This window comes from Gossypium raimondii, chromosome 2 (genome assembly GCF_025698545.1).
Source record: "Gossypium raimondii isolate GPD5lz chromosome 2, ASM2569854v1, whole genome shotgun sequence".
NCBI lineage: Eukaryota > Viridiplantae > Streptophyta > Magnoliopsida > Malvales > Malvaceae > Gossypium > Gossypium raimondii.
The window spans coordinates 9,505,196-9,512,969 of NC_068566.1; positions in this window are offsets into that span (position 1 = coordinate 9,505,196).

Consider the following 7,774-nt stretch of genomic DNA (forward strand, 5'->3'; position numbering starts at 1 on the left):
ATTTTAAAAGCAATAAAAAAATATGATCAAGGAAGAATTATTTTAGATGAACAAGGAAGAGAAATCCAAGATACAATAGCAACTTTAATTTTCTCTATCTCTAAACACCTCATAAGAGATCCTTTTCATCTTAAAGATAGAAATTGAACTATTATAAAATTTAAAATGCAAAAATTAATGATTTTAAATGATATAAAGATGTATTTATGACCGAGTTATGCAAATATCTAATAACCAACATCCATTTTGGAAAAAAGTTTCTAGCATGACTTTCTACTTTACTAGGAGAAAAGTTAAAAATCAAATTAAAGAATTATAAAGGTATTATTCCATATGGAAAATTTACATATGTCGAACTAATTAGTTTCACCCAAAAGAAGGATTAAAATTTATCAAGATTTAAAATTACAAAACAACTTAAAAAGAAATATATTAATGTAGAAAGGAATTAGGATCATTCTACCACTAATTTGACATAAAAATGAACTTTCTTTTCCAAAAACATGTTGCCTTGTAAAACCAAATAATATGAGAAATAATATTTCAAAATATTATAAAAAGTCAAAGTATAGAAAATATAGAAAAGAAAAGAAACAATAAAAATTAGAAAACAAAATAGATAAAACAATAACATGTTATAGATGTGGAAAACTAAGACACATCTCAAAATATTGCAAGATTAAAAAGAAGATGAATAATTTAAATCTAGATGAAGAAATAGAACAAAAATTAATGAAATTCTTTTAGAAACAACTTCCTCTAAAATGATACATCATCAATTAGATGAATTACAAATAGACGAATTACATACAACATCCCAATCCTTTGATGAAAATGAACCTTCGGTTAATATGTTAACTAAAGACCAAAAGTTCATGATTGACGTTATTGATAAAATTCAAGACCCAAATAAAGAAAAGAAATTATCCCTAGTGAATCACAAATGTACAATATACAAAATACAATTTTAATAAATATAAAAAAACAAAACACAGACAAATTACAAATTCTGAATTACAAATGGAAATAAAACAAACTAAATTGGAGCTTTCCCAGCTTAAAAATGAACAACAAGAAATGAAAAAAAATGCAAACTTTAAAACATGAAATCCCAGAGGATAGTTCTTCAGAAACTGAGCCCAAACCTGAAGAAAATACACGAGAATATATTATTATTCTCACTGAGGTATCTATCCAAAGATATTTAATAAAAACAAATATTATTATGAATAATGAATTTCAATTGGAAACAATAGCCCTTTTGACACATGAGCAGATAAAAACTGTATTAGAGAAGAGATAATTCCAACAAAATATTATGACAAAACATCAGAATCTCTTAAGGCTGCAAATGGTAAAAAACTCAAAATTACTTACAAATTCGCCAATGCAGAAATCTACAACAAAAGTATAAAATATGAAACATGCTTTTTTAATGGTAAAAGATATTACCTAGGATGCCATATTAGGAATCTCATTCATATCCTTACTCAAGCCCTACAAAGAAATAAATAATTCAATCTCTACCAATGTTTTAAACACTAAGATAGAATTTCCTTTTGTAGAAAAACCCAAAATAAGGAATCTCAACCTAATAAAATCTTTATCCATCCATAATGGACAAACCAATAAACTAATTAATCATAAATAGAAGCAAAATTTTTTAATAGAAGAAATATATTATAAAAATTGACTAAACAATTAAAAAAAGAGAAGTTGAAAAAGGATTAAACAAATTAAAAAATAGAATCAACAATTTGTTCGACATTCCTAATGGTATTTGAAATAAAAAAAACATGAAATAACATTACCATATGAAAATAATTTTGATGAAAGACAAATACCAACAAAAGCAAGGCCAATACAAATGAACAAAGAAATAGAAGAATTCTATAAAAAAAGAAATACAAGATCTTCTTAATAAAAAATTAATCAGGAAAAACAGTTCTCCTTGGAGTTGTTCAGCATTTTATGTGATGAAAAATGCAGAACTTAAAAGAGGAACACCAACATTAGCCATTAATTACAAACCTCTAAATCAAGATTTGAAATGGATTAGATATCAAATTCCAAATAAAAAAGATTTGTTACAGAACTTTACAATGCTAATATGTTCTCAAAATTTGACATGAAATTTGGATTTTGGCAAACCCAAATAAAAGAAGAAGAAAAATACAAAACGATATTTATTGTACCATTTGGGCAATATGAATGGAATGTAATGCCTTTGGATTTAAAAATGCTCAATCCAAATTTCAAAGAATAATGAATGATATTTTTTTTATCAATATTCCCAATTTACAATAGCATTGATGGTGTATTAGTGTTTTCTGAAAATTTAAAAAAACACTTCAAACATTTATCCATCTTTGTAAAAGTCATAAAAAAATAAGGGTTTAGTAGTTTCTAAATCCAAGATAAGTTTGTTCTAAACCAAAGTAAGGTTTCTAAGCATTACATTACCCAAGGAACCATTACCCCAATAGAAATGTCCATAGAATTTGCCAACAAATTCCCAAACAAAATCCTTGATAAAGTCCAATTGTAAAGGTTCTTAGGAATCCTCAATTATGTCATAGACTTTTATCCAGGTCTTATAAAATTATGTAAGCCTTTATATGATATGCTCAAAAGAATCCACAACCTTGGAAAAATGATCACACCAATATTATTACCTAGATTAAAAAGTAAACTGCTAAACTTCCTTGTTTACATTTAGCTTATCCAAATGCCCCCAAGATAATAGAAACAGATGCTTCTGAAATAGGGTATGGTGGGATCCTAAAACAAGTTAAGCGAGGAAAATAACAAATAGTCCAGTTCACCTCCAGACACTGGAATCTAACTCAGCAAAATTATAGTACTATCAAAAAAGAATTTTTATCAATTATTTTATTTATTACAAAATTTCAAAGTGATTTATTAAATAAAAAAAATCCTTTTACGAATTGATTGCAAATCAGCAAAAGAAGTTCTACAAATAGTTGTCCAAAATATTGCCTCAAAACAGATTTTTGCAAGATGGCAAGCAATTTTGAGCATATTTGATTTTGACATCAAAGGAGAAACTAATTCTTTGTCTGATTTTTTCACAAGAGAGTTTCTTAAAAAATGCCACCCAAGCTCAGAGACAAAGGAAATGGAAAAATAAAAGAACCATCTACAAAAACCCAAATTTTCTCAAAACCAATTAAGTCATGGTATGAAATTTGCCTTGAAGAAGAAAATGAGAGATCACCATCCTCGTTAAAACCCTCCAAAAATGCATCCTTTCAGGATGCACAGGATCTAAATGAAATTGGTTCACAAATAAAAAAATGGATTGAGTCCCTTTTCAAACCCTAGAAGTGGCATTAGTCTTTTCTCAATTAAATGAGGAAATTCCTCTCAAAGAAATTGTTGTTGAAATAGTAAAGATTTCAAAAAAAATAAAGAGATTGTTTTACACAAACAAAAATCTCTCAAAAATATTTTAAAAGAAACATTTCTCCAGGATGTTTTCCCAAAAGTAATGCTTTCACATACTGCTACCCAAAAATCCTCACAAGTTTTCCAAATAAGTGTTTTAAAAAAAATTTATTGTAGAGGAAGAATTTTCAGAAAAACCTCCACATAGTCTTGTAAAAGAACTTTTCAATGGATGACATTTTAAGCCATTCGATCCTCACAAACCTTAGCAGTATTATGAAAACATACTAGTTCAAATTGGATCAATAATGTTTAAACACTACATAGACCTAGAAGATCCAAATTTTATCACCCATTTAATAGCTCAAATAGTTAAAATTCTTCGACCAAGTGATTGGGGTGAAAACCCAAATTCTCCAAAGAAATTTCTAGCCAAATTTACCACCAAAATAGACCACCATCCATATTTCACATATTAGGATTACCAAACGGTATAGTTCAATGCATTCCTAATGAATAATCAACATATGAGGCCTTCCTGGCTCATATATTTCAAATATGATACTTGATTCAAATTCCCAAATTGGTTTGAAGAATCGTGGAACTGGCATGGACCATCATCTTTCGATATCCTACCAGAAAAAATTTTAAATTTATAGCCCAAGTTTTTTTGACAAATTCTAACCCGAATCGGACCAAAAACACACCTACAGAACCATCCATATCTTTTCTCAAAATTGTACATTTCTTGGATTGTTTTCTGGAGTTACTCTTATGAACAGGATCCATGTGTTGGGATTCCATTATTTGTTTGAAATTTCAGAACGAAATGGTGGGAAAAATTTAATGATGAAAAATATGATTCCAAGTATTTGGATAAAGTTTTCAACAAGAATCCAAGATTATGTAAGTCCGCGGCCCCAAATCCAACTACAACAAAATTTCTTCAAGCAAAATTGGCTGCTAGTGCAATGTTGGCTCAAGCCAAGACCAAGAATGAATACAAAAAACTCATGGTTAAAATGCTCAACTCAATGGATTCTGGATCAGGAGATAATAAATCCTTAACGTCTACAATCAAAATAGTGGATCTTGCAGTCGATACCACTTCAGTAACTATCACCAGAACTAGAAAAATAAAAAATGATGATAATTTTTTAGCAAAGACAAAAGATGAATAGTAGAGATTCCTTGTAAGAGAAAGACGAATGAACAGTAAAGATTCTCTACGATGACCATGTTAGCTCGATCGATAAAACTAAAATTGCTAAGAGAGGGGTGAATTGATCTTTAAAAAATTTAGCGGAAGCAAAGAGAGAGAGTATGAAACAATGAATGCAAAGATTTGGAGTGGTTCGACCATAATCGCCTACTCCACTACCTTATCTTTCCACAAGTAAAGATTTTCCCAAATTCAATAATTTGTTCAACCTTTGAGGATAAGGTTTGACCTTACAACTCTCTTAAGATTTTTACTCAAATCCTTAGACAAACCTTCTCAAAGAATTACAAAGAAGCAAACTGAGAAATAATCCTCACAAGATTAGAATGTTTTCCAATAAAGCACAAATAAACAAAAATACACTTGAGCTAAAGAATAATAGTAAAAGCTCACAAGTGTGTACAAGAAAAGTATGAAAGAATTGAGCACTAAGGTTGAATTGATTGACTTTAGACTTGATTATATCTCTTGTTGTTGTAGGACCATTAAAAGCTGTCATTTATACCTTCTAATTCATTTTCAACCATTGTAATTGTTGGGAGAATAAATAAAGCTATTAGGATGGAAATATCAGACCATTAAATTCACCTATAACAAAAAGTATCGATACTACAGACATTTAATGCATGTTTTAGTGATCGTTAAAATTAGTTTCCAATGATACCAAAGTTGATTTATCGATACCGTAAAAGTTATCGATATAATTTTATGGGTATCGATACTTTTGACATTTTTAATAGATCATGAATAACAAAATGCAAAATTGGTATCAATATAAATTTTGGTATCAATAAAATTTAATTAGTATCGATATAATTTTCAAGGTATCGATACTTATTGTTTGTGTTCAATTTTTAATTCAAAAGAAAGCAAATTTGGTATCGATAAAAAGATGAAGTATTGATAAAATTTTACAAGTATCAATACATTTTGGAAAACGTCGATATTTCTTGTAGAGAGGAGCTTTTCAATTGATTTGAAATGATTTTGATTAAGTTTAAGAGTTTAAATTTATTTTCAAAACTTTGTAAAAAATATTCCAAGTGTTTAAAGCATTTTTAAGATGTTTGGAAGTTTTGAATATTATTCATGCTTTGAGTTCTTTGTTGAAACAACAAATTTATATTTTAAAGATATGTTTGTTATATAAAAATAATTTAATAAATAAAGCTAGTTCAATAGAACAGTAAAATTCTCTTGCATGAACAGTGAAATTCTCTGGCATGAATAGAGAAGATTCTCTGCAATGAATAGTGAAGATTCTCTACAATGGATAGTGAAGATTCCTTGAAAAAAAGTTAGATTCTCTGTAGAAAGAAAAAAAGTTTGTAATTAGAGAATATATGATTTGAAAAGTAGCAATTATGTAGTTTTAGAAATGATGTAAGGGATAAAATCTCCCAAACAAAGATGTTGTAAAGAGGAAAGAGCCCTCTATAAAAGACTCTCAGTTTGTAATAAAAGGCACGACTTCAAACACTCAGTATAGAGATCAAAAGTTTGTTTCTTCCAAATTTTCTAGCTTTCACAATTTAAGTTTTCAAGCTATTTTTATTTTTCAAAAATTTAAATTTAAAACAAATCAAATTTAAGCTGTCAAATTATTGTTTCCAATATTTCGATATGATTCTCATCCATACAATTATCGGAGCTAAGGAGTAACATGTATTTCTAAGCTTTTGAAAATATTTAATTTGTTTTCAGAATTTCCAAGTTCTAGTTTAATTGTCTTTATTAATGTATTATAATTTTTCTTAAGTATTGATACATAGTCCAGTCAGCCATGAGTTAGGCTTGTTAAGGACAAAGTATATCTATAGGCAACTATAGTAATCCAGAAATCCTGATAGTAGAACCCCCTTGTAGGAAATAAGAAAACAAAGAATGTTTTCTTTCCTTAGAAAAACCAATTCGTCTACAAGCTTTTCTGCCAATCAATCCCAAGAGTCTGACCAAACCTCTAATTACACTATTAATGAACAAGAACAATATTATGAAAATATTCCCCAAATATTTGATAATTGGACTCTCCAAAGAGTTCTAACAAACCAAGTTTATAAGAAAACAACTTTTGAAAATTTAAATGCCTTTAGTAGTTATGTTATAAAAAAAAAAAAGAAGTTTACCTATTCAAAAAAATATGAAACAATCCAATTATTAGATAAGATCTTCATTAATAAACTCAAAGAACAAAAATATAAATACGTCCATTTTAGATTAGTCCAAGTTGGTGTCAAACCTCTTAGTATTGAAGCAAAAAAAAAAACTTAATTTTAATTGTCTTAAGAGACTAGTGACACATTATGTTTAATGACTCCTTACTAGGAACTATAGAAACAGGCCTATGTACTGGCCCAATATGTATTAATTGTTACCCAAATTTTATGGTTTCTTTAACCGATAAAAATATTTTACAATCTTTGACCCTTCAAAGTCATATCCATAATTACAAAATGCTTCTTGGATCTGAAGTATTAACTTTAGTCTATCGGCTCCACTTCAATGCTATGGATTCTGTAGTCAATACCAAGGCTTTACTTCAAAGCTCAAAAGGAGAAACCCTTTTAATTGAAATAGATACCTCAAGATCTCATACCACAATCCCAATAACAACATAATGTCATAAAATTAACCTTCCTGATAGGTGGAAACTTGATGGTGTTATAGACCTTGTTCCACTAACTCCAATTAGAAATACTTCACTAAGTGAAATTTCCCAACACCAAGATGGTACGGTTGAATTTATATTCAACAGGCCACTTAAAGTGCCTCCAAGATATTTCTTTGAAATATGAAGTAACAACACGACTTTTAGGAGGTTAAATTTAGAAGAAGAACCAAATCCCGAAACACAAACAACAATTTTTAGGATAGTTAAAGCCTTTGTCTCTTCTATCTAGACAACATTTAGGACCAATTTACAAGGGATAGATAATTCCTCAAATATAGCTCAACCTATCTATGCCAGACTGGAAGAGAGCCTCAAAAATTCGCTTAATATGTCACCAACATACTCATCAATGACTAATAATGTAAGACAAGAAGAAACTTTAAAAAAATTTGTCCTAGAAAAATCTTTTGAGATCAATAAAGAATAGTGTAGGAAACACTTTTATTCCAACAAAAATAAACAAAACAGAGAAC